Source organism: Otolemur garnettii, unplaced genomic scaffold, assembly GCF_000181295.1.
Source record: "Otolemur garnettii isolate 467f Iridium unplaced genomic scaffold, OtoGar3 scaffold00269, whole genome shotgun sequence".
NCBI classification, from domain to species: Eukaryota; Metazoa; Chordata; class Mammalia; order Primates; family Galagidae; genus Otolemur; species Otolemur garnettii.
Window position 1 is genome coordinate 283,649 of NW_003852664.1, and position 5,854 is coordinate 289,502.

Here is a 5,854-nt window from a genome sequence, read left to right on the forward strand (position 1 = left end):
TGCATTTATTATTATTATTTATTATTTGATCCTAAGGTAATAAGGAAAATGCTTTATTTGAAAAGGATTTTTGCACTTCAGTTGAATATGCTGTCCTACATATTGCATTCAAAAGCTGTCTATGTGGTGACAGGAGAACAACCCTTCAAAGAGTTTAATTGCAGAATCATTCTTACTTTCTTCTGAGGAAGTTCTTTGTAGCAGCAGCAGCATTCAGTCCAGTAATAGGAGCCGAACCCCATGCCCCCCACCCTCTCCCCCTCCAAGGATTCCTCCTTCCCCCTAACTGCTGGAGCGTATATGTCTGTATTGGGCACCTGCATCTGGTCCAGATAATTTACCTTTTGGTCCACCAACTTATTTTCGTACAAGGTTTATATAACTCACTGGACAGTAAGTATCCAAACAGAAAAGGATCAAAGGCTCAACACTATTTAGAAAAGGGGTTTATTCATGAAATATATATTTATTGATTACCTACTCTGAACAAGCAGTCTGCTAGTCTTTACTCATAGTTTATTTCCTGAAATTATTTATTCTATGTTTTGGATACATCTTAAATTAGTGAAAAAAGCTGTCATTAACTCTTTTCTTCTTTGTCCAGAACACCAGGGAGGAGAAGCCATTGGATTCACTGAAAAAAAAATGCATTTAAAAAAATTCAGGGTGGCGCCTGTGGCTCAAAGGAGTTGGGCGCCGGCCCTATATGCCAGAGGTGGTGGGTTCAAACCCAGCCCCAGCCAAAAACTGCAAAAAAGAAAAAAAAAAACCACCTCGTTTGCCCTAATTTTAGTGAGACTAGTTGTAAAAAAACCCCAATGAGACACTTTGGGAGGCAAGTGGATTGCTTGAGCTCAATCAAGAGTTTGAGACCAGCCTGAGCCAGAATGAGACCCCATCTCTAAAAAAATAGCTTGACATTGTGGTGGGTGCCTGTAGTCTCAGCTACTTGGGAGGCTGAGGCAAGAGGATCCCTGGAGCCCAAGAGTTTGACGTTGCTGTGAGCTATGATGACACCACAGCACTCTATCGAGGGTGACCGAGAAATATTTGAATGTAAAATCAATACTTGATTGTCCAGACTTTGTCTCTGTTGAAGGCTAAGCAGTAACCTGGTAAAGAGTTCACACCAGTCCAGGTTTTTCCTTTGTCTGTGAGATAACTTCACGATATGGAGAACTAGGTTTCTTCTGCCAATCAGGCAGGTTAACAGTTATTGTATTGACATGTTGTGCAGGAGGTTAAAAAAGATAATAAATGGGCAACTTCAAACATTCTTTTGAGGAGTTTTCAGGGAATTCAAAAATATTGGTATTTTATAAATAAGCCAATACACTTTATTATTCATGAGAGGTGACTGAATGTCCGTACATTGTGACTAAAAGGGCACTGGAAGAGAGATTTGTTTTTTCCTAATCCTGTTTACTCATTAGTTTTCATATAGTATATTGCAAATCTCGGAAGACCTCTGGGTCTCAGACGCCTCATCTCTGATTAGTTAGGAATACAAGGCATCTTTAAGATTTCTTCATGCTCTGACCATCTATGATTCTAAGTGAACATTTTCAACTCTTAAAAGTTTTTAATTCCAAGTCCTATCATGCCATTCTTACCTGAGTTGAATTCTTAGAGTCACTGTTTTTAGTTTGTTAGTATGTAGAGATTTTAAAAATATGCTGAAATTTTCATCAACAAGTGAAGTTGAAGTGATCAGAATTATTTCAGCTTTTACCCATTTTCTCAGAAAATGTAGTTTATTTGTTATGTTTATTCATACCAACAGAATAGTTCATGCCTTCTTCGTGTTATATGAATAATTCAACATCTAACTTTTCCTACACGGCTTTTTTCCCCTTCTACTTTTATATTAGAATATGCCTTCTTCATGTTATATTATTGCTGAATAATTCTTATGTATATATGATCATTTATTATGTGATTACATATATGATTGTTTTGTTTATTTTAATAGTCAGTAAGGGTACAACAATTTATTATTACAAAAGTTTGTTTTAACTTGAAGAAATTAGTTATGCAAAATTAAACTGACTCTGATACTCAATTCTAGCTTTTTAAATCCTCCTTTAGAACTGTTACATATTAATTTTTAGTAGTTCAATTCAATTTAAATAATAGAAAGTAATTAAATTCCTATTACATCTAGACAAATTTAGATAGTAAGGAAGGTATCAAAACTATATAAAACATTTTCAATATAAACTTAGAATCTACTTACAATCTAGTTGGAGGAACAGTATTCATATGTAAGAAAAAATTAAACATGCAAAACAAATCATAATAATGGTAAATGTGATAACAAAATGTGACTTCGTAAAGTAGAACAGAGGTGATATAGGTTAGATTTTTGAGGGGACATGATGGACAGGGACATTTTAAACCACCTGGTCATAACCTAGGCATTGATATGTGACATTTAAAGTCAAAGTTATAGAATCATACTATGTAATCATTTATTCACATTTTCAACATCTAACTTTGCCTACACAGATTTTTTTCCTCCTACTTTTATATTAGAACATGCCTATCCTTTATATAAAAGCTTTTTCTGTCTGGGAAGCTCTATCTAAGGAAAGAAATGATACATTCAAAGCATAAACCTGAACTACCCATGGGACTACTTGGATGATAACTAGATAAGAGAGTTACATTAGGGCAGAAGTGGAGGTCATAGCATATCAAACTAAAAGCATGAAGCTAGAGTCAAGTTTGGTGGATTTTGTTTGTACCTGATCATTTTCAGGCTAGTTGTACAATTTAAAGTTTTCCCTTTATAAGACTAATAGTCTTGCCACTGAACAACAAATTGAGCTTCTTTTAAAGCAGCACTCTAGAAAATAGAGTACTGCAGATTCAGAAATTAGATTTGATCCAGAATAAATTGGGATGGATGAATCCAAATTAAAATAAGAGCAATTAAAATACGTGAGCCATAGAATTGGTTATATAAGCTTTTAGGCTAAGGATGCTGCTTTGTGACCAGTACATTCTTACAAATACAATGGTAATTGTAGGGGAGAAAAGTTTTTCAAAAGACATATCCACAAGACTGTTTAGTATCATCTGTTCTCTATAAAAACACATAGCACTTATAGCTAATTTGTATTCTTAAGAATTATTTTGGGAAATTTTCTGTTATGACAAACTTGGTTTTGCTAATATATTATGTTTGTCACATGCAGGCATCTGTAGTCCCAGCTACTTGGGAGGCTGAGGCAAGAGAATCGCTTAAGCCCACAGCACCCTACCCAGGGCGATACAGTGAAACTCTGTCTCCAAAAAAAGAAATTTATACACTTTCAAAAACAATTTAGGGTATCTAAATATATATATATATATATTTATACTATATGCTACATAATAGCTTTGCTTAAATAATGTTTGAGCTGTAGTCTTAGATCTTGTAATACAGGGTGTGTTCAGTATCCTAGTACCCAGAATATAAAACTTAGTACTTTTTTTTTTTTTTTTCTGAGGCAGAGTCTCACTATGTCACCCTTGGTAGAGTGCTGTGGCTTCACAGCTCACAGCAACCTCAAAGTCTTTTGGGCTTACACAATTCTCTTGCCTCAGTCTCCCACATAGCTGAGACTACAGACATGAGCCACAACGCCTGGTTATTTTTGTTTGCAGTTGTCATTGTTGTTCAGCAGGCCTGGGCTGGGCTCGAACCTGCCAGCCTCAGTGTATGCGGCTGGCACTGTGCTCCCTGAGCTACAGGTGTTGCCAAAATTTAGGACTTTAATCTAAAAATGTAATATGTTAAGTGAAGGTTTGAAAACTTGTTTACAAAATCTTTTACACTTTTTCCATCACGGAGCATGTGTGTGATTTTGACTTTTAATAACGGACACGCTGACAAGGTAAGTATCTCACTGTGGTCTTAAATTTCATCTTCCTGATGATTAGGGATGAGGAGCATTTTTTCATATATTTTGTCGGCCACTTGTCTACTTCCTTTGAAAAATTTCTGTTCATGTTTCAAGTTAAAAAAGAATAGATAGTGGAGTGGATGCAGATAGAAAGAATGCTTATTCTCTGTTGGTGGGATGGCAAATCAGTACAACCTCTATGGAAAGAAGCATGGAGATTCCTCAAAGAAATAAATGTAGACTTGCCATTTGATCCAGCAATCTTGTTACTGGGTATCTAACCAAAGGAAAAGAAATCATTATATTCAAAAGACACCTGTACTCAAATTTTACTGCACATTCACAATTGCGAAAATGTGGAATCAGCCTAAGTGTTCATCACTTCATGAATGGGTAAAGAAAATGTTTTGTCGTGAGTGGGTAAAAACATATTGTGTGTATATATACATACCATGCAGTATTACTCAACCATAAAGAGAAGTGAAATAAGGTCTTTTGCAGCAATTTGGATGGAACTGGAAACCATTATCATAAATAACTTGCCAATGGAAAAACAAACACTATGTTTTCACTAAAAATTGGGAGTGAAACAATGGCACACCTGAGCACAAATAGATATAAAGGATATTTTAACACAAACGGGGAGAGTCAGAAACTGGTGAGAGGTAAAAACTTACCTATGAGGTACAATGGATGCTACTCTGAGAACGGGCATCCTCAAAACTGTGACTTAAGCATTACCCATGTAACAAAAACATTCGGACAGACACCTTAATTTTTTTTTTTTTTTTGAGACAGTGTCTATGGTTGTTCTCAGTAGAGTGCTATGGCATCACAGCTCACAGCAACCTCAAACTCTTGAGATTAAGAGATTCTCTTGCCTCAGCTTCCCAAGTAGCTGGGACTAGAGGTGCCCACCACAATGCCTGGCTATTTTTTGTTGTTGTTGTCATTGTTATTTAGCAGGCCCAGGCTGGGTTCATACCCACCAGTCCCAGTGCATGTGGCCAGTGCCCTAACCACTGAGATACAGGAGCTGAGCCCACACTTAACATTTTGAAATTTATAAAAAAGAAGAATGGGGGGTGTGTGTGTGTGTGTATTCCTTAGCCTTGAATATAGGCGGACCTTAATGATTTTTCAACTAACACAATGCAGTGGAAATGATACTGAATGTTTTTCAAAACTGGAAATGTTTTGGGTTGGAAAACTGGAAATATTGTTGGTTGTAATGCTGGATTTTGGAGTGTCTAATATATATATTAGAAAAAGAGGAGAATGGCTATTAGAGGAATATCTGGTACAGGGTACAGGGCCATAGATGGACTTACTGACTTTGCTTGGTGACTTCTAAAATGCCAGAGTGAAAATTATAACAAAATAGATATTTGTAGACTACCTCTGAAATTAAGGTGTGGCAGTATTGGTCTATTGAGTTCCAGAGAAACTTTCCCAGAGGAGGTGATATTTCAATTAGGTATTTAAGGATTCCAAGGAATATATAAATTAGAAAAGGGATGAGTTATACCCTAGGCTAAGAAAAACAGGGGAAATCTCAGAAGACATAAAACAGTCTAGGACATTCAGTTAAATGAAGTAGTTTCAGAAACGGTTTTGCATAAGTACAGATGATTGTAGAGGTTAGATTGAGAATATGTCAGGTAAAGAAGTTCAGAGTTAATCTAGAGACATCGAGGTCAATTAGATATTTTTAAACAGAGGATTGACAAATCAGACTTGCTATTCAAATTAAGTCAATATTAGTAGAAAGTTCTTTTCCACAAATTTCAGTTATTGGAGTATCATTGTCCTGAATTTTGCTTCACCTATTGAAGAGTCCAACTCAGGCCAAAATGCTATGTGTGATCTTTCAGTACCTCTCCACAGGCAATCGCAAAAGTATGAGATCCTCCCCACACCAGTCTTTGGTAGTTTTCTGGAGGGAACTGCAGTCAAAAACTCAG